Raw genomic sequence first — 22,392 nt, 5'->3', positions numbered from 1 at the left:
TGCCAAAGTTTTGTCTGATCTGAAAGAGCTGAAAAATCCAGAGAGTGCCTGTGCTGAAAAAGAGCTCGCCCTCCCCGTGGGCCGGCTCTTGTGAAAACAGCGAGGAAGGAGATAGCACCCGGGGACCGGGACCGCATTCAGTAATTAGCATAATCACGATGCTCTGTATTGTTCGCAGGGCACGCCCCTTGGCCGGAGCTCCCATTAAGAGGACACCGATGTTGTCCCAGTGAATAAATCCCGGCGCGTCTGATGCAGATCAGCGAGTTCCTGCGGGCTGCGCCGGTGCGGTTAATTTTAGCCGGGGGTTTGTTCTATGAGTTGTAAAACTGTTTACCCGAGTAGAAGTTAGTAAGCTGAAATGTGACTTCTCGGCCAGTGTGAGAGAAGCCTATTTTAGACTCAGACCGTGTTGGCGATCCGGAGAGCGGTCTCTGAAGGATTGCAGTCCCCATTTCCTTTGAAAGTTCTTGTAAGTACCGGCTGAATCTTTCAGATTTCTCCTTGTTCTTTTCGCCCTAGGTTCTCCCTCATGTTGCTATCCATTGTCATTTTTTTTTTTAATCTCTTGGGAAAACGGAGAACTCTGGGCTGAGTGCTTTAGAGGCTTCTAAGAATGGTGGCCAGAGGTCTTTCCTTAAACGTATTTCACTACAGGAAACCTGCCTCACTTGATTTTCCCAAGAGAAAGTATTTGATTCTTACTATTTTTATCTTTGCAAAAGCAATCTGCACATTGTTGCATACTTTATCTGTTGAAATATTTGACTAATGGAATGGTGTGTCATTGAGCTTTATTTTCAGTGGTGACCTAACTCTTAGAGGGGGAAATTGTTGAAATTGGACTCCTGTTATACCTACTGTGAGCTACAGGTTTATCTACAGATGTAATGGGAGTGTCAAATGTAATTTTGTGAAATGTGTAGATAGTTTTTGTTAAAGGAGAATTTGGTGCCTAAAAATAGACCCATGTCTAAAGAGAAGCCCTTTAAAAAATAAATTTAAGAGGAAGCCTTTGGAAAAGTAATTGAAATTATTCTCTAGAAGATTGAGTTAGGGATCAGAATTAACCAAAGGTCAGGAAATTCCCTAATCTCAACTGCTCTCAACTCAACAAGTCATTGCCAACTTAAGTTTGGACTGAGGAAAACTAAAGATTTTAATGTAGAATCATTTTAATTACGTATGAATCACCTGGCTTGGTTCAGAGTGTGTTTTAATTCACAAGATGCTGACTTTATGCCAAACAAGTTGCTTATAACACAGAGCCTGGCAGGAATTCCTTTATCACTTAACATGTGGATTTTAATGAAACAGTTCTAATGCTCCCAGGCATCAGGGTTCCATCCTCTGGTCCCAGAGGAAGGCATACCCTCAGATGCCTTTTTCCATTTGGAAAGCTTTATTTAAAGATTTCTTTGTTACTATGTATTGTCCGATTTTAAATCCCAGCAACCCAAGGTGCCAACAATGAAAGGAAATGTTTCAGGGTACATTTAGTAGGAAAAGAATGTAAGACGGGAAAATAGAACTGAGTTCTTGGTCTATTTTTGGAAGGAAACTTTTTTTTAAAAAGCTGAAGTCTTTTTATTGAGCAGAAGAGAAACTTGCCATCCAGATTCATTGTGATTATAACAGAAAAGTCTGTAATGTCATCTTCAGCAGTTGAAGGGACTTCGTTCCAGGATTTCCTTTGGAATATATACTTTTATCCAAAGAAAGTAACTGTTCTTATTCTTTCTTTTAACTGTTAATGAAGTACCATCAGAATCTCAGTGGAGTGTTTTTAGAGGTATACTGTGATTGGGTGTTAGATCCTCCTCAAGCTATTATTCAGCCACTCAACTGTAGTTCAGTCCTGCAAAAAAAAAAAAAAAGCCATGTAAGATTTGTCCATTTAAAAAAATTTAACAGAAGGATGTTTCCCAAGGTGTTTTTACTATGAGGAAGCATATGTTCTTTTAGGTGGAGTTGCTAAAATGCTCGTAAACACTTTCCGAGTGTTTGTCTTCGTGATTTATGTGCCGTGAGAGAGTGATCCAGGAGAGGAGGTGATGTCAGTGTTGGTGTGGGAATGTCGGGAGGGTTTGCTGAAGCAGAGACCCTTCTCCCGCGGCTCACCAGTGCCCGGGGAAAGGAAGGGGTCTCCCGGGAAGGGACGGGGTTCTCAGTGCCCTCCTGGGAAGAGACTCCGGACTGCTTGTGACCTTGACTGTGACCTTGGTCATGACAAATTGCAGTCAGCTCAACTCAGTCCCCAGCAGGATGTCCAGATGCTGAGAAACACGGGCAGCTCTGTGGCCTGGGGAAGGGACCCGGAGCCCGTGGCTCCGACCGTGTGTCACCGTGTGTCAGACACGCCTGTGCTGCCCACCACCCCCCTGCACTTGACTCTGCACGTGTGTCCTCCAGCCCTGCTTAAGCTGCTCTCCCTGGCCGCCTGCCCTCCTGTCCTCAGCCTCCCCCTCTTAAAATAGTCCTGGCCCCGCAGGCTCTGACAACTCCTGATCACAGGAGATTGCTTTTCCTGGGATTTCATTCCTAGAGAAGAGCCTTCTGCTCTGAAGCTTTGAGGGGTTTTCAGGAATGCAGAGAGGCACCTTCTCTCTGGGTCCCCTTTATCCTCTGTCGGCGTGGCCAGAATGGAACTGAAATGATCTAACAGGTTGCCCTTTGGTTGGGAGCCTAATGCAGGTGCCCAGTGATCACACTTCTAGAATGTCCTCTTTCAGAAGGAAACCTTGCAGGAACAGGGCTTGATCAACCGAGTTTTCCACTGTTTCATCTGGCATGAAAGGAGCAGAGAGCAGAGGGTGTCTTCCGCGCTGCGGGTCTCGGGCACAAGGGTATGGTAATAGGATCTGGGCCCCAGCAGGAATGCCAAGAGCTCCTGGACGTGCTGAGAGGCTGTTGTTATTTAGCATGTATGAAGCACCCCCAGAGCCATACAATGCACAAAGAAGGCATAGTTCCTATACTCCAGGAGCCCACGTGCTCATGTTAGGCGGGATGCGGAGTGCGGGCCCGACTTAACACTGAGTGAACTGGCAGAGCCAGGAAGAGAAGAAGAAAAGGAGAACATGTGAGGCGGGGGCGGGGGGCCCGTGGGCTGCTCTCGGTCCATCTGGGCTCCGGCCTCATGGGGTCGGGCGGCCAGCAGTGCCGCCGGGCCCTCCTCCCCTGTCTCTCCCTGCAGCTGGGGAAGCGATGGAGGTGAGAGGCCCCCAGGGCCTGGTGCGCGGCCCAGGGCCCCTGGGATGAGTCCCACACAGGGAAGGGGGTCAGGAGTTTCACCTGCACCTGGAAAGCACCTATTTTTCATCTGTAGGGGAGGCAGCTTGATACCATGCGCATGCTCAGTCGCTCAGTCTTGTCCAACTCTTTGCAACCCCATAGACTGTAGCCTGCCAGGCTCCTCTGTCCATGGGATTTTTCAGGCTTCTGGAGTGGGTTGCCATTTTCTCCTCCAGGGGATCTTCCCAACCCAGGGATCGAACCTGCATCTCCTGCGTTTCCTGCATTGGCAGGTGGATTCCTTGCCTCTGAGCCACCTGGAAGCCCCTGTCAGCTCCATTATTACCGCCAGAAACATCCAGCGCACCATCTAGCCTATGCATGAACCACCTACATGTTCAAATGTATTATAAATGTAAGAAGCTCTTTCTCCGTACAGTGATATTTGGGTAGAAATCTGATATTTGGGTTCCAGACTTTCTCTCCTTAAACTGATACACAATTGAACAGATTACTTTGCCCAGTTGGGGATGTTGGGTCAACGGTTACATTAGTTAGAGAAGGGCTTTGAGCTTCTTGGAAGAAAGGCGTTTCCGAAGGTCAGCCCGGCGTTACTGCAGCCCATAAAGGAGTCAGAATGGTGTGAATCAGAGGGCACTCATAAGGCAGGCGCGGGTGCTAGAGATTAATACCCAGGAGATGTGGTATGAGTCATTTGCCCCTTGTGTTCAACCTCATCCCATCTCTGACTAAGGCTCCAGGCCTGGTTCACAGCCCCACAGCTAAAAGGGCTTCAGAGAGAGCTAGACAGAGAACCTCAGAAAGGATTAAAGGGTTGAAAAACGATGCCTATAAAAGATGTTAGGAACTTCCATTATTTAGCCAGGAGGGGGTAAAAAATGACCAGGGGGGCTCTTGAATCGTTATTCCGGCGTCTGTATTCCAGGGCCAGGGGACAGAGGCCAACTGGTGTCCAGTTCTCTTGAGAACGTAAGGGTTTGGTCCAGTGACGGTTAGGGTAGAACCGTGGTTCTCGTGGTGCAGCCAGCTTTAGCCCCACCTGGGAGCTAGGGAAAAATGTACATTCTCAGGCTCCACCCAAGACCTGTTGATTCAGAAACTATGGGGCTGGGGAGGGCCTAGCAATCTGTGTTTTAACTCACTCCCCAGGTGAGCTGGATGAAGTTGGAGGGCCCCTGGTCAAGGTGCAGAGAGAGAAGAGTGTTGTTATAAAATGGGGGACTGGGGTACGGGAAGAGAGAAGCTGTTTTCCTGAAGCCGTTGAAACCTGGGTCTTTGCAGGGTTTTCAGTATTCCGTCTGAAGTCAGGAGTTAAACGACCTGTCGGAGTCCCTGCCAGCCTTCCTTCCTCTCTGCATTTCCTGTCACTTCGAGAAGACTAATAATGAACCAGGAGGATTTTGCAATTACTTTTGTGAGCTCAGTAGTTAGGACACTGCCCATGTCAGAGGAGGCGCAAACGAGAGGCCGATGCAGTCATGCTGTGTGGTCAGGTGTCGCCGTCTCTGCTCTGTACAGTGCGTCATTAAACAGACTGTCTCCTCGGGGCTTTTCAGCAGCCACCGGTGGGCAAGTTTGAGCAGCGGTGAAAATGGGGGCCCCTTGGTGTTAGCCCGTGGCCCCTCCATGTCACAGGATGCTGTGACAGTCCCCACGTAAGGGGGGACTCGTCCCCCTTTCAGAGGCAGGGAGGCCGGGGGGAAGTGTGACCCTACCCCACTCCCCCATCTGTGTCCCTTGCGCTGCGGGAACACTGACCCTCATGCCTGCACGGGGACTTCCATCTGACTCCTGGAGACTGGAGACAGGGGCACCTCGATGTATTGTGTTAGTGGGTCTCCCGGAGCCAGGGCAGGGGGGCCCGTTTACCCTGTTGTTTTACATCTGCAGCAAGCAGCCAGCCAGGCACATAGTAGGCGCTTCACGCAAATAAACAGTGAATCATTCCATCATAGCGTCCAAGGCCACAGGTGCCCTGCCGCCATCCATGTGATGAATGACCTGGAGTCGGGCTGCTCACCATTCAGGCCTCCCCAGTCCAGATGCTCCCTCCTAAGCGTCCCTCCCCACCCTCCATCTTGCACGTAATACAGATGCATCTTAATTTCATGGTCTTTGCCCTTTTGTACATTCTTTGTGTGTGATTTGCTGGAAGGAGTGGTCTGGGGTGGAAAGCAGAAACTCCGGAGAGTGTGGGCTCTCCGTCCGTTACACCCTGTATGGCGTTTGGGACAATCAGCGCTCTCTGCGATCCGAGTGAAGGAAGGGTTCCCTGAGGACGTGTTCTGACAGTGCTGCCTAGAAAGAGTCGCAGCGGGGGTCTGCTGCTGTTCCCAGAGAGGCCATGTCGGACCTGGGCCCGGCCCGGAGGCCCTCAGAGCTCGGCCCTGAGAACTGGATCGGGGGCATCCTCAGCGTTTGTTCTCTGTTACACATTTGCAGAGGATTCAGCATTCCTTCAGGCGAGGGCAGTGTGGCACGGACTCCAGTGTGCCCTGTCCCGGGAGGCAGAGGGTGGAGGGGGCAGGTGCCTTGTGCGAGGTGTCACCGAGTCCTCAGACCCCGTTATGTTGGAGCAAGCTGACTTCTCAGACGTGAGGGCGTGTGCGCCATCCTGGCCTACGTCTGTGTCACACATACAGTGTGAGGCCTGGTCCATGTTCTGGTTTCACCCCGGGAACACAGGTTTATCTCAGCAATGCAGAAGCAGAGACGGCCGACTTTGAACACCCTGGATCAGCCCCTGAATTGAACATACTGTCTTTTAAACTCCTGAACTCTCAGTAACTATATATCCAGGAGAGGAAACGCCCAGTGGCTAGTTGATTTGGTTCTTCAGGATAGCAGGCAAAGGCTATTTTCATCTCCATACAAAGAAAAGTGACGGAATAGTCTTTCTTCGGGTATTTCATCCTGGCAACAATAATTTTGTTTCTAAAGTCAGTCATATCTAGCCCACAGATGTGTCATTAAAAGTGAGAATGGTTAGGTCATTTGGGATTAGCTTTATCTCATGGCAGTTGCTGAGTCAAAAAAAAATGTAACTACTTTGAAAGGAGAGAAAAGAAAAACTCCTTAGTTTGTTATTAGAAAGAATTACTGACCTAATAATTCAATCGAAGATCCCCAGAAACAACCTAATAAGTACTTGGACCGTAGCCCGCCAGGCTCCTCTGTCCACGGGATTCTCCAGGCAAGAACACTGGAGTGGGTTGCCATTCCCTTCCCCAAGGGATCTTTCTGAACCAGGAATCAAACCCGGGTCTCCCACATCACAGGCAGATTCTTTACCATCTGAACCACCAGGGAAGCCAAATAATTTATGGTCCTGCCCCATAATGCAGCACGCTGCAGCCGTTTGAAATGATGGTGTTGGATGTATGTGGAGTAAAACTAGCAGGTTACAAAAAAACATATGTATCAGCTCATTTCTTGAATGGAAGATATTTTTAAATGGGTATTCATAGCTTTAATTCCTTTTTTAAAAGGAAGGCATTTATATGCACATAAAAAAGAATGCAGTGCCCCAAATATAACGTCAGTTAGCTGTAGGGATGAGCTCATGTTTTCCCCTGGCTTTCTGGTTACCTGTATTTTAGGCTTTTTTCTTCAGCGAGCATATATTACTTGTGAAATAATGAAAACCTTTCTTTTCAAAACAGAACTGTTGTAATTCATTTTTATTTTGACTTTTTTATTTGATTCATCAGTGGCCTCTCAGTGGCTTACGTAATTAATACCTCCCCCTGTGGATAAACCGAGTACACCCAATTGTACACAGAAACAGTGGTCATTTTGCAGGAGTGGGCTAGGAGCTTTGTTCCTTGTTTTACTTTCTCCTTTTCTGTATGTCAGAGAAGGCAATGGCACCCCACTCCAGTGTTCTTGCCTGGAGAATCCCAGGGACGGGGGAGCCTGGTGGGCTGCCGTCTATGGGGTCGCACAGAGTCGGACACGACTGAAGCGACTTAGCAGCAGCAGCAGTTTCTGTATGTACCAAAATTACATTTATACGCATGCATGTTGGGCTTCCCAGGTGGCGCTAGTGGTAAAGAACCTGCTTACCAATGCAGGGAGACGTGGGTTCCATGCCTGGGTCGGGAAGATCTCCTGGAGAAGGAAATGGCAACCCACTCCAGTATTCTTGCCTGGGGCGTCCCATGGACAGCGGAGCCTGGCGGGCTGCGGTCCGTGGGGTCGCAGAGAGTCAGGCCCCACTGAGCACACCTGTTCCAGGCGGAGGCGAAAGGCATCCGGCAAGGGTCTGCCGTGAGACCTCGGTGCTCCAGAGGGTCTCTGAACTCTCGCGTGAATCTCTGTTTGACCAGGTTCAGTGTTATGTGGAGAGGGAAGACAGGGAGCTGGCAAATAAAACATATTTTTAAAAGTCATTAACTTAGTACACCTAGCGTGAAGATTATCCACTTAAGCCCAGAATAGTGGAGGGTGGAACCATGGCCATGGGCTTTGGGTCATGTTTAGGCAGCACTTATCCGTGTGGCCTCTGCGTGCATCTCGGCAGCGTTAACCAAGGTGATGATGGCATAAGAGAGCATCTGTTGCTAGTTTGCTTCTGCCAGATGTTCCCGGCGTGTCCTTAGGGCCTTAATCGGAAGGGTATTTGGGGGAATTGTTTTGGTACTGGTGGTACTTGACAAGAAATTCTTGAGTCGTAACAGGAGGCCTCCCTTTCTACCCACTTTGTGTGGTGACACGAAAGAATAAATACTTTTGATGGCTGTGGCAAAGGTCTCCCTTTGAAGTCTTCAAACACTAAGCCTTGACCAGAATGAATGGATCCATCACCAGGTTCACTTGGGGACAGAGGTCTGGGTTGAAATTGAGTTGAATCCACTTTTAACAAGACTGATAACCTTAAACTTAAAGCAAAAGTGCCTTGGGAAGCCAGATGAATCACTCTGTGGCCTAATCTTTGGTTCAGAGCCTTTGTTACTCATCAGGAGTCTTTCTCAGAGTCCTGGGAGGCCAGAGAGCTGGTTTTTCAGGTTTCCTTCTTACCGTTTTCATCCTTACAAGGAGCGTCTTTCTCTTCATCCTCTCCTTCCTTTCTTCATCATCTTCACCTCTTTCTCCAGCAATGGTATGGTTGGAATAATCTCGTAATCCTTCTCCACACTCTCGCCTTCCCCAGGAAGAAAAGACACATCTCACGTGGGTTTATCATCTTTTTCTCTGGGCAGGGGGGTGGAAAGGAGCAGTGGGTGAACCGTTTAACCCAAATAGTCAGATAAGTCAGTGGATGGAGCTCTGTTCCCAGTGAGGGTATGTTGATGGTGGCCACATCAGCGTATCCTCGCTGCCAAGCGGGTCCAACTTCCGTTGAGTCACAGAGCCCTTCTTCATTCAGTGGGAGCACAGACTCGTATCTAGATGAGTAAGTCTGCAGTTACAGGTTGATTGACAGCAGGCTTTGCCAGTTGATTGGCACGAAGGAAGAGAGCACCTTTTTAGAAGAGGGAAAGCAGAAAAAAGTATTTCCTGAGGCTCTAAGCTCCATGAAAAAAGGCAGGAAGCTGATGGCTGTCCAGGGAAAGGGTCACTGAATCTTGGCTTAAAAACTTGGACCGAGTTCATTTTCTTCCTTTTTGTTTTTTTTGTTTGTTCATCTGTTTTTGTTTTGTTTTGTTTCTGTCTTTTCTCTGAAGACTGAAATCGGAAATGAGAAGGTATGGTTGTACTCAGCGTAGCAAGGTGGCTAGGAATGGTAAATGAACTCATCAACAAGTATGAAGGTTTTTAGAAGAAAGAGGGATTGTTTTCAACCTGACCTGATATTGAAGCGGTGCGGGAGCAGGGATGGAGGCTCACTGGGATGTCCTGTCCCTTTGCGCCTCAGCCTGCCGAGCGGAGTCAAGACTCCCCGAGCACCTGGCAGGCAGTGCGCCCACCCTCACACCTCCTCTGCCAGGCCTGATTTTTGCCATCTCTACTTCTGTGGACATTTTTCCGATATTCCCCCTATCTTTTAAGTCATAATGTCTTCAGGCTCTGTGAGCCTTGTCAGTAACAATTAAGGGAATCCAGAATTTTGACTCGAAGAAAAATGACTTGACGTCTAATCCAGAAGAGACTTCTTTGGCCAGGTAGAAAAGCTTGACATTATCACGCATTAGTTGTCGTGCATTATCATGTGAACTATTAAGTACTAGAAGGATCTGGTTTTTAGTTTGTATATGTGTTCTGAGATGAAATGATTCCAGTAGGCGATCGTATAATAAGAAAGATTTGGTGTTTGTCTCCTTTTAAGAGCTCAAGTGATCAATTGGATCTGACTCCAGGTGTAGAAGCTATCTTTTCTTAAAAGGCAAATCCAGTCACTTAGAAATTTACATACAGCAAAATTAACTTTTTTCTGGTGTACAGCTGAGTGAGGTTTTACACATGCGCGGGGTTTTATGGCCACCAGCACAGCCAGGATACAGAAAGGTCCCAGCTCCCCAGCGATTACCCTTGCGCTGCCCCTTTGCTTTCAGACGCTCCCTCCATCCCTTGCTCTCTGAGCTGTGGAAGTAGTCTCTAAGCCCCAGACGTCGTGGTAGAGCCTGGAAATCTCACTAGCTAAGGGGGCTTAAGCACAACCTCTGACCAGTAAGTAGCTTATGCTGTCCCATGGGTGATTCCTAGCAAGCCAGACTGAAATGCAAAAACACGCGGGGATATCTGAGCGGGCACAGCAACAGCCGTACGCTGTAGGCAACGGAGATGTCACCGAATTCGTTCAGCCAAGTAAACAGCCAGATAACAACAGACCTCCTGGGGGGTGGGAGTACCAGTAACCAGAGTTGCTACAATATAAGTTGTCCTTTATAAAATGTCCATTTTTCAAGAAAAAATTATGAGACATGTTAGAGGAACTGAAAGGTGTGATACATACACAGGGGAAATGAGCAGACAGGAGAGACTGCTTTTGAGGGGCCCATTTATTGAACTTAGCAGACAAAGACTTCAGAGCAGCTATTGTTATATTATCTTAGTTCAAAATCTAAAATAAACTATTCTGAAAGAATTCAAGGAAAATTGGTGGCAGTGACTCATCAAATAGAGACTATCCTTAAAAGAGATAGAAAGGATAAAAAAAAAAAAAAAGGAACCAAATGTAGTTATGACACCAAAAGCAAAAGTAAGGATAGATAAATTGGACTACAGCAAAATTAAAAGTTTCTGTATATCAAAGGACACAAGCAATAGAGTGAAAAGCCAACCTACAGAATGGGGGAAAATATTTGTAAATCATGTATCTGATAAGGGGTTAGTATCCACAAGGCAAATATATGAAGAACTCCTACAACTTAAACAACAGAAAAATAACTGATTCAAAACTGGGCAAAGGACTTAAATAGACATTTCTCCATACAGATGACCAGCAAGCACATAAAAAGATGCACCAACAGTAATCACTAGAAAAATGAAAATCAAACCCACAATGAGAAAATCAAACCCACCTCATTAGGATGACTTCTCCTGAAAAACAATAACATAGAAAATAACATGTGGAGAAACTGGGACCTTTGTGCACTGTTGGTGGGAATGTAAAGTGGTCTAGCTGCTGTACAAAATAGTATGGTGGTTCCTGAAAAAATTAACAGATTTATTATCTGACCCAGCAGTTCTGCTTCTGGTTATATACCCAGAAGAACGGAAAGTAGCAACTCCAACGGATATTTGTACACCGTTTTAATAGTATTATTCACAATAGCCAAAAAGTAGAAGCAACCCAGAAGTCCATCAGCAGATGAATGGATAAGTAAGATATGGTCCATACATACAATGGACTATTATTCAGCCTAAAAATAAAAGGGAATTCTGACATGTTGCAACAAGGATGAACTTTGAAGACATTATGCTAGGTGAAAGAAGACACTCACAAAAAGACAAATAGTGTATGATTTTAGTCGTGTGATACACTTAGAACAGTCAGATCCATAGAGACAGAAGGTAGAACTGTGGTGGCGAGGAAGACTGGAAAATTACTATCTAATGGGTACAGGGTTTCAGTTTTGTAAGATGAAAAGTTCTGTAGGTGAATGGTTGTGATTTTACACAGTGACATGAATGTACTTCATGTCCCTGAACCGTACACTGGAAAACAGTTAAATGGTAAATTCTATGCTTATTTTCATCACAATTAAAACATTTTTTTTAAATGGAAATTTTGGAGTTGAAAAAGTACAGTAACCAAAATGAAAAACTCATCCAGGGGCTCCACAGTAGATTTGCATTTTCGGAAGAAAGAAGCAGCAAATTTGAAGACAGAGTGATAGAAGTTACGTAGTCTGAAGAACTGAAAGAAGAAAAAGGAATGAGGGAAAATGAACAGAGTCTCAGAAAAATATGAAGTGCCCCAGCAGGAATATCAGAAGAAGAAGAGAGAGAAAGGGCAGAAAAAAATCTGTCAAAGAAGTCATGGCTGACAACTCCCCAAAGCTGATGAGAGACCCTCATCTGCACACTCCAAGTGCTTAACAAATGCCAATTAGGATGAACACAAAGAGATCCACACCCAGACATGTTACAGTGAAAATGTTGAAAGATGAAGAGAAAATGGGAACGCAGAGAGGCAGACGTGACTTGTGGCGCCTGATGGAAGCCCAGGGGTGCTCACAGCAGTGGAGGCCAGCCGGCAGTGAGGGGACCAGCGAAAGTGTCCCCTGTATCTGTATCTCCTGTATCCTGGAGAGCTGTCTTTCTAAATAGGAGCATTCCCAAGAAGGTAAGAGCTGGGAGAATGCCGTGCTAGCAGGTCCACCTTACCAGAAATACTTAAAGGAGTTCCGTTCAGTAGGCTGAGAGGAAGTGACGCAAGACAGCAATTGGAATACACGCAGGAGCTCCAGTAAAGGTGATGAAGTAGGTGATGATAAAAGACAATATATATATCTTTCTATTGTCTTAACTGATTTCAAACATCACAGAAGAGCAGCTTGTATCTGGTGGCTTTCTGGTTATTATAAGAAAGCTCCTTATGTTCACATAGAAGCACCTTCCTAGCTCTAAGTTTTCTAAAAGAAACAGATGAAGGGAGCTAGTGACTTGCCCTAGAAAGTTTCTATCTTAATCATACATGGGGAATGAAGCAACAGGAGAACTCTCAGAATTGGGAAATAATTTTCAAAGAAATCTTATAAACTGTCTTTTTTTTTTAAGCTTCTGTCTCCATGGTTTTTTGAAGGTGATATCAAGAAAATGCTTATTATGGTTTCTTAATTTAGTTGTGTTGTTTAGTCACTAAGTTGTGTCTGACTCTTTGGATTATAGCCTGCCAGACTCCTCTGTCCATCGAATTTCCCAGGCAAGACTACTGGAGTGGCTAGTCATTTCATTATCCAGCGGATCTTCCCAACCCAGGGATTGAACCCATGTGTCCTGCTTTGGTGGGTGGATTCTTTACCGCTGAGCCACCAGGAAAGCCCCTCTAAATTTAGTAACAAGACTTTAATTTCATAGTCTCAGAGGTATGAAGAATTGCTAAATTTTCACCTGACTTACCAACCAAATTTATGGACTCACTGCCTTGTTTAGGCTGCTTTACATTACTATTTTGCACTTATTGGTGGAATTGAATCAAGTTTGAGGCCTTCTGATGAGGTATTTTAGAGTCTTGAATGGACTTTGCTCCCTCACAAGGAGAAAAAGTCCAACTAAGTGATTTTAATATTTATTTATTTGTCCTCTCTTGCTTCTGCCTAAGAACTATTGCTTAAGAACCTTTGGGATTAAAATAAGAAATACGGGGCTATAAACTGAGCATGGATAATAGTGAAGATAATAATCTTCCTCTATCAACTCTTCCATTTATATTAATGTCCCATTAATAGAAATAATATGGAGTGGTAGCAGGAATCAATGTTTTTATATGTATCATTCACATTTTTATTGAACTTCCATTATACTCGGAACAAAATTGGCAAGTAAATATGTAAGTACCAAGATGTCTATTTATATACATAGTTCCATTTTGAACTGTGGCTGAAAGGAAAGTATTTCCCTAATATAGCTCCTGGGACTTGGCCAAGCAGCCCAACACTTCAGGGCACAGAAGAGGAACAAGTGATCCTTAGGTTTGCCAGTTGATAGAAAGGATATTAAGTGATTTGCTCCTGAAAGCGAATCTGTTTTTGGTTACAAGTGAAGAAAAACAGGTTGCCTAGACTATTTGGAGGGAATCTGTATCTATGGTACATACAGAAAGGGAAAGATGTTCAGAGACCATTTCTGTCTGGGAGTGGGCATAGATATATAAGGCTCAGCTGTTCTTGTCCTTGGGTTTCAAGCAACATTGCACCTAAAACACTATGGCAGGGTGGCCGCAACCTGTTTTTTAAATCTCCACTGCAGGTAATTCCACATTTCACTGTGAGGCAACCCATTGAGTTACAAAGTTTTCTCCTCCTGTCTGAGTGTAGCTTTTCTTATTAACGATGAAAGACTGCTGTATCTCCAATTAGATGAAGAGGGGCTGATAATGCATTTTCCCTCCCATGGACGGAGGAGCCTGGTAGGCTGCAGTCCGTGGGGTCACTAGGAGTTGGACATGACTGAGCGACTTGACTTTCACTTTTCACTTTCATGCACTGGAGAAGGAAATGGCAACCCACTCCAGTGTTCTTGCCTGGAGAATCACAGGGATGGGGGAGCCTGGTGGGTTGCCGTCTATGGGGTTGCACAGAGGTGGACACGACTGAAGCAACTTAGCAGCAGCAGCAGCCTTTTCATGACAAATAGATGAGGAAACAATGGAAACAGTGACAGACTTAATTTTCTTGGACTCCAAAATCACTGCAGATGGTAACTGCAGCCATAAAATTAAAAGACACTTGCTCCTTGGAAGAAAAGCTATGAACGACCTAGAAAGCATGGTAAAAAGTAGAGACATTACTTTGCCAACAAGGTCCATCTGGTCAAAGCTATGGTTTTTCCAGTAGTCATGTATGGATGTGAGAGTTGGACCATAAAGAAAGCTGAGCACCGAAGAGTTGATGCTTTTGAACTGTGGTGTTGGAGAAGACTCTTGAGAGTCCCTTGGACTGCAAGGAGATCCAACCAGTCCATCCTAAAGGAGATCAGTCCTGGGTGTTCATTGGAAGGACTGATGCTGAAACTGAAACTGCAATCCTTTGGCCACCTGATGCGAAGAACAGAGTCATTTGAAAAGACCCTGATGCTGGGAAAGATTGAAGGCAGGAGAAGGGGGCGACAGAGGATGAGATGGTTGGATGGTATCACCAACTCGATGGACATGAGTTTGAGCAAGCTTGGGGAGTTGGTGATTCATAGGGAAACCTGGTGTGCTGCAGCCCATGGGGTCTCAATGAGTCAGACACGACTGAGCAACTGAACTGAACTGAAATGAGCCTTTACATGGACTCACTGAATTATCCATTTAAAGTGGAAACAACAGATAAAAGCTTTCTTACTTTAACCCATCATTCAGTCAGTCAAATCCCATTTGAACACCACAAGGCACTCACACTTATACCTCCTGAGGCGATCTTTCAGTTTTTAAGAAATATTTTTCAAGTAAGTCATGTAGGACCTCCTAGATCTTTCCTTCTTTAGGCCAGATCATCTCAACTCCTTTAACTCTATCTCATTTGAATGAATTTTGCTTGTATTTATCCTTTAGAAAAAACATATTCTTATTTACTAGATTTAGCCAGTGCCTTCCCAGAGTGCAAAAGGCTGTGTGGAAAACATCTAAATAACACAAATGCTTTATGAGCCCAGAAGAAATTTAAATGTCAGAATGACAGGAATGCAGAGGGAGACTGACTGTACCAGTAATGAGGGCTGAGCCCACAGGCTCTGCAGTGGAAACTGTAGCTGGGAGACGAGAAGTAGGTTCACGTTCCATAAACTCATGAAGGCCGCTGACTGCACGGCTCAAGAGAGGGTCAGAGGTTTCCCCCCGCTCTCCCCACAGGACAATCCTGTGGTTCATGGTTCCAGGCTAAACTGCCTCTTCCCAGTCCTGTGGTCTCTGGATGATGCGCAGGACTCAAGACGTCATCGGACCTTGAGAACGTTCCAGGATGCAGGCGCTGCAGCATTCCTGGTTATCCGCCGTCTTTATCACCCTCTCGTCTTTCCCCATCGACTCTGCCCTCCCGTTCCCTGCGGAGGCCAGGACTTCAAGGCATCCCAGCTCCAGGGCAGGAGCCAGTGTCACTGAGAAGGTCTGATGGATGCCTCCCCAGGGCATCACTTCCGCTGCTTTCCTCGGGGCACCTCCTGTGGAGTGAGTGGGTCATCACAACCTGCACATCCAGTGAGGACAGTCACATCTTCAAAAGGACCAAAATCAGACTAGTCAACTTCTAAAGTCCCTGGGTGTTCGTTGGAAGGACTGATGTTGAAGCCGAAACTCTTAATACTTTGGCCACCTGGTGCGAAGAGCTGACTCATTTGAAAAGACCCTGATGCTGGGAAAGATTGAGAGCAGGAGGAGAAGGGGGCAACAGAGGATGAGATGGTTAGATGGCATCACTGACTCAATGGACATGAGTTGGGTAAACTCCAGGAGTTGGTGATGGACAGGGAGGCCTAGGGTGCTGCGGTTCATGGGGTCGCAAAGAGTCGGACACGACTGAGTGACTGAACTGAACTGAACTGAAAGTCCCTTCAGACTGAAATGTTCTCTACATCTGTGAACCAAGATAGGCTAAAAGAGTTAATCATACAGGTTGTTTCTTGTAGACATTACCCTCAAATACTGTGAAGTACTTGGACTGTCAGGACAGTTTCTTATTCTTATTCAGTCCTGGCGGCCAGAACCTCCAGAAACTCATCAGGAAGGTGAGGGAAGAAACCAGAGAGGGAGCAGGTGTGACCAAGGAGGGACCTTCAGACTCCCACACATGGGAGGCCCCAAGCCACACAGAGACCCGTGCCCCCAGGGCTCAGACATGAGCGGAGAGACAGCCTTGAGAGTGAGAAAGAGAAATCAAGAGAACAGAACTGTTAGGTGCAGCTCAAGCTGTGGGTTGTAAGGAAGAAAGAAATCTCTGAGAGGCCGAGAACAGGCAGATTCATATGAATCATCTTGATTCATGTGAAATTTCATTTTCATATGAAATTCATTTTGTTTACTAGGAAAAACTAAGCTTATTTTGGTGTTACATTCCTAACTTGGGGGGGAAAAAATGTACTTTTCTTTGTAGTGTTTTGTAGGCATTTTTTTCAATAATACAAGTAGTAACTGCTCCTGGTAGAAAATTTTAGTAATATGAACAAGTGTAAAGAACACTCGGAGAGAGTCACTCTGAACTTGGGCCTGTTTCTTTCGTCCCATGACGGCTGCATTCTTCAACACAGCTGCAAGATGGCCTCAGCCGTTTTGTGAACTCCTTTTTCACTCAGCATTATCACTATGTTCCATTGTCATGTAAAGCTCTCACGTTACACCATTTCAGTGACTACATAAAGCTTCATCTTTAGAAGTCACCCATGTGTCCTCAGTCATTCTCCTGTCTGGCTGAGGAGAGTTAGGTGGTTTCCTCTTTTCTCACGATGATGATAGGTGACACCGGAATAAACATGTTTGTACCTGAGTGTTTATTCACATTTCATATTATTGGGTTTTTTTAACTGTTGAGAGTCACATCATAAGGAACACCCGTTCCCCGCCTGCCTCCTCCTCATTCACGGTAGAGGACCTGGCTGGCCCTGCCTCTGGCCCAGCCTGGCAAGTGTACGAGCACCATTCCGCATACGAAAATAAACACTGTCACTCGGAACTGTGTAAATCACTTCTGACTGTACTCACGGGGGATGACATTACAGGACTGACTTCAGAATTTGCTGTTGAAGTTGCAAACAAGGTGACACTTTTATTGTCTCGTCCGCTCGCTTACTGTAACTGACCTCCCGGAAGCTGGGACACGAGGTGTCCACGAATTAAACGTCACGCATCTCCAGCCCGTGGCCCTCCACAGACGTGATTTTCAGCCAAAACGGCTTGTATTTGCCCTGACCTCAAATGTTCATGAAATGCCCTGACCTCTGGCTCCTGTGGAAATGATGGAGACTTGTCTCCACGGGAAGACCCATGCTGTTTTCTCTGTAGAAGCACTCGATGCCCATCCTGAAGGGTGGTCAGTGGGCAATCCCAGCGGTGGGCCTTCCTCTCTCATCTCTGACCTCAGAAAAGCTGTGTCCGAGTCCCTCTCTGGAGGACTTCCCTGTGATACAGCCCCTCCTCTGGTCTTGTTAGCTGTTTGCTTCTCGGTGCCCCTGTTGGGAACAGGGGCGACCGCTTGCCCCTGACTCTGGTCGCACTGGCTGGTCACACTGTGTCTAGCTGGAATGTTCCTTCTTTCCTCACTGCGCTTTCTTTTTTTTCAACTGTTTAGCTTTTATACTTTATCCCAGCTGGACAGTGTGGCAGGAAGGGAAAACACCAAATCTGACTTGTATTGTTTCCCCCTCACCAAGCTCTGTTGAGGTATAATTGATAAAGTGATAAGATTATCATTTAAATATTACAATATGAAGTGTACCCTGTGATGATTTTATATGTTTTTGTACATATACATTGCAAAAGAATTCTTCCCATCTAGTTAATTAATGCATCCATCACCGCACTGCGTTTATATATTCCAGTGTTATTTTCTAAGCAGCTTTACCGAAGCGTAATTTACATACAGGCAAGCCCACCAGTTGTCAGGGTACAGTTGCCTAAGTTTTGACACATATGCACAGTAATAGCAACTACTCTGGAGAGGACAGAGTCTCCTGTACAGACGTGGGTTTCCATTTCTCTCGGGTCAGTGCTCCTCAGAACGGGACTGCTGGCTTGCTTTAGGGTATGAGAAACCCCAGAGTTCTTTTCCAAAATGGCTTCCCCATTTTGTGCGGATTTTTTTTCCGAGCACTTTTGTGAGTTCTTTTCCCTCTAACCCCTTCACCTCCGTCCACCCCTCCACGAAGTTGCTGAGCCTTACGGTGTGTGTCAGTCTTTAGGCAAAGACAAGGCCAGAGTTAGTGCAACGGGAAGAAGAGCAGCCCTCGAGGGAGGCAGGGCCGTGTGAGTGAGGAAGACCCTTCCCGAAGGGTTTTGGACCCTTACGCTCTTATTCTCCCTATGACTGCCCTGATAACCAATAACTTCAAGTTGCTTAAAGCCAACCACAACTCGCAAACACTTTGAAAGAAATGGATTTGACCCTGACAATAATTCCAAAAAGTCTACGTGTTATTACTCCTCCCCCCCCTTTACAGATGATGAAACGAGACTTATCTGTGGTCACATCGCGGGTTAGTCGCGGGGCCAGGCTCAGGCCTCAGGTTTCCTGCCCATCACCCCGGGCTTTCTCTGCCGGTGACGACAGGTTCCCCACGTGTGGACCCCCCGTGCTGAGCTGGGACCTCGCACACTGCTCCACTGACAGGGCATGGTCATGAGTTGCCCAGGGCAGCTGTAGACTGGGTTGGACTGGGGTGACCTGTCCTGGGCTCGTCCCCTTCTCCAGGTGGGAGAAACAGGTGCTCCTCTTTAATAGTAGAGAAGGAGGGGGCAAGGACACTCAGGGCCGGGCCGACGTCCTGGCCTCTTCTGTTCCACTTTGCATCATTCACTTTGCACGTCTTAGGTCGCTGTTATCAGGCTGTGTGTCCATGCTCCATCCCCTGCATCCTCCACCTCCGTCTCCCTGTTCCAGGTGGTCCCTAACCTTCTGATGTCATTTCTTCCCCTTCTCTCCCCCTCCTCCCTCCTCATCCCCTCTGCCCCTCGCCTCTCCCCGCCTCCATCAGGATAGCACCCATCTGCCTGTCTCCAGGTGTCTCTGCTCCCAGTGCTGGGTGGCTTATCTGGGAACAGGCCCTTTAAAAGGGAGTTGAGACCTGTTTCAGACCCTTCCTAGTAATACTTCAGTTTTTCATCATTTGTGTGAAAACATGAAGTTCAGTATTTTCTATCTTAAATATACTGTTACTTTTTGAACTATTTTTTACCTTTTAGAAAGAAAGTGAAGTTGCTCAGTCCTATCCAACTCTTTGCAACCCCATGGACTATAGCCTATCAGACTCCTCCGTCCATGGAATTTTCCAGGCAAGAGTACCGGAGTGGGTTGCCATTTCTTTCTCCAGGGAATCTTCCCGACCCAGGGATCGAACCTGGGTCTCCCGCTTTGCAGGCAAACGCTTTACCGTCTGAGCCACCAGGGAAGCCCTTTTACATTTTAAGCATGTAAAGTCAACAAGCTACTCAAGAAGGATGTTAACAGAGACTCTTTATGACAAGGTCTACATCCTGAATTGTGAAAAAAATGTTTGTGCTTGCTGCACCGTTTTCTGCAAGATTCCAAAAGTGAAATCTTCCATTCTGTTGAAATATCACCAGGGAAGAAAAAATCGTCATCTTTACATCTTATCCGTCAGGCTCCCCCGCAGGTAGCAGAGTTACTGGATTTTACATCCTGCCCCTGAAGGAATACGTCTCCCCCGACGTTTTGACCTAAGTGTCAGAACTCCCGATGCAGTGTGGGCTGCCAGGAGAGCAGGCTTTTCATTTTCATAGAGTTGTGTGTGTGAGGTACCTGGGGCCTCAGGAAAGGAGTTGGGAAATTACTTCAGAACCCCAGGTTTTCTGCATGGGGACCTGGCTCCTTCCTGTCGCCTGTTGGCAGGAAGGCCTGGCCTGGGTGCAGCCATGAGCCTTCGGAAAAGGTCCTCACGGGCTGGAATGACACAGGGGATCCTGTCCTGGTATCTGCTTCTGAATCGAGCCGGAGGATGGAGGCAACTGTTAGTTATGACTCAGCTCATGTCAGTAAATAAGATTAAGCCTCATCAGGACCATGCCCTACTGAGGCTGTTTCCTAGCAGACCCAGGAAATAAGACCTTTTATAGATTTATTGAATTCCTTTGGCATCACAGGGGCAGGAGGAGGACTTGGGTGAAACATGATGCTAGCTCAGCCAGCGTCCTTCAAGATCAGGGGTGTTTTTTAAAAAAAAACTGAGTTTGAGATTGGCAGGTGAACTGATAGAAATAGGTGTGTACTTGGGGGAAAAAGCCGGAAGTCATCTTTGGGATTCTTTTCTGGCTGAGTCTGGGTCCCCGAACAGCCCACAGCCCACCGCTGTGGATCTGCTTGTCTGGGGAGGGTGGGTGCCGACGGGGGAGATGGTTAGACCCCAGGCCGGCGGGGGGTGGGGGGCGCTGGGGCCGACCTTTGCTGGGAGGGTCAAGGGTCTCCTGGGTGTCACCATTGGCAGCATTTCAGAGCAGGACCCCCCTGATCCAGGCTTCTCTGCGCACCGAAATTTATTAAACGCCACAACTCAGCAACATTCCTGTTCTTAAGCAGTGTACAAACCTGACTAGAAATATTCTGAGAATGTTTGTTTTCACGCTTCTGTAAACATTCCAATTCACAGGGTGGGGAGGAGGGTGTTGGGGAGAGTTGAGTCAACGCTGACAGAGAAAGAGAGTCTGGAAGCCTCCACGCAGGAGCCCTGGGGGCGCGGCTCAGAGCCGAAGGCCCAGGCACCAGGCCGCGCCAGGGTGAGCTGAGACGCCGGCTCACCGGGGAAAGGCAGGCTCTTGTGAACATGACCCGTCTGGGACACAGACCTTACGAAACCCTCAGTACTTCTTGCAGGAGTGCGAACTCTCGAGGGCTCTGCTCCTGCAATGCAAGAGGTCGGGGGCATCTGAAAATCGACGAGCGTCTTGTAACCCTAGGTCTGTGAGTCTGGCCATTTAGGGGTTTTCACACTCGGCCAAGGAGAGGGAAGAGGAAAGCTTGGTTCCAGCCCAACCCCCATCACGTCCTAACACTTCTCAGAAAAGCCCTTGGAGGAGAGGTAGGAAGAACAAGACGTTTGTTGGAGGTTTTCTGATCTGCGTCGCCCCGGACTAAGCATCGCCGCTAAGGAAGAGAGATTGCGTTTTCATTGTTGCTCCCACACTCAGAGCCTCTGTCTGCAGGGGTCCCGTGAATGCACATGTGTTTCCATCCAATGCCGCCAGTGTCATGGCTAGGCGTCCCCGTCCCAGTATCGAGTAAATATTTACCTGTAGTCTTTATTCTGATTTCAGTTTTTATATTTAAATCTTTCACTTGGGGTGAGGTAGGAATTCTCACTTTTTTCCTTCCTTCTAGATAGTTAGCAGCTGGCACATTGGCCCAGCATCACTTATTGACTTATTGAATAAGGTGAATTTCCGCCCTGATGTGATCAAACCCCCCCCACCCCCCACTTCAAAATTCTACTTTCAGACACGAGCCTTCTGGTTGGGCCTCTGCCACTCTGAATTTGGCCACGTTCTTGACAAGTTACTGCTTCCCTGGTGGTTTTCCAGCCCACCAAGGGCTGTTTCAGCAGTGTGACCCTCTTTTTCAATGCATCCTGTTGTGTAGTTATTTAAGCACTTTGTTTTGCCCATGTTGGACAGAAATCAATGAAGAAAATAAAAGTGTTGGTACTTGCAATAAGAAGTAGGCTGGGTAAATATCATGCAAGATGGAAATGATTTGGTCTCTTAAAAGGGGCAGGCCTTTCTCCTCGGCCAGGTGCTTTGGAACTTCGGGGGTTGAGTGTGAAGGAGAAAACACAGACGTAATTGTGGAGATCAGCTGTCTAAGGTCACGTGAGTGGGAGAGAGAACCCCTGCTCTGAAAGAGTGCCAGGGTACCACAAAGACTATGAAACCCTCATGAAGCAGACTGGCCCGAGGGCCCCGCCTCACCCCGGGTGTATGTCGGTGTCCAGCCGTGAGCTGTGCCCAGACCCTGCCCTGACGCCTACCAACCAAACCAAGCACAGCGCAGATGGGAGAACACCCCACCCGGTGACTCCTCAGCCCAGCTCCTGTCTCCATCCCCACTGACGAGCCAGCACTGCGTCCCGGCGGCATTAGCCACCGGAGCCCCTCTTTCTGTCCCTTCTCTTCCCCTTGTCAGCACCCCGTCCCCGGCTCAGGACACCCATCTGCACCTGCGCCGTGCAGGGGCCTCGGAGGCAGTCTCCCCACGTCCGCTCCCGCCTCCACCCTGGCCCGCCTCTGCACTGTGGCCAGGGGCCTCCAGGAAGGAGAGCCTGAGCACACCAGCACCCCTGTAACAGAACCCCCCAGTGTTAGCAGGTGGCCACCGGCAGTGTGGTCCAGCC

The 22,392-nt window shown here is 47.3% G+C and overlaps 1 protein-coding gene across 3 annotated transcripts in view; it reads left to right on the top strand.

Annotated features, from left to right (window-relative positions):
- Window positions 1-22,392, top strand: part of SLC20A2 (solute carrier family 20 member 2) — a 109,132-nt gene that overhangs the window by 31,714 nt on the left and 55,026 nt on the right. The window contains exon 1 of one of the 3 annotated variants that reach the window (XM_043454708.1): window positions 95-472. The exons of the other annotated variants lie outside the window; for them this stretch is intronic. The gene's annotated coding sequence lies outside the window, so the exon portion shown is untranslated. Of the gene's footprint in view, window positions 1-94; window positions 473-22,392 lie in introns of those variants that run through there. 3 annotated transcript variants of the gene reach the window in all.

Source organism: Cervus canadensis, chromosome 31, assembly GCF_019320065.1.
Source record: "Cervus canadensis isolate Bull #8, Minnesota chromosome 31, ASM1932006v1, whole genome shotgun sequence".
NCBI classification, from domain to species: Eukaryota; Metazoa; Chordata; class Mammalia; order Artiodactyla; family Cervidae; genus Cervus; species Cervus canadensis.
This window is presented reverse-complemented; position numbering and strand designations above follow the sequence as displayed.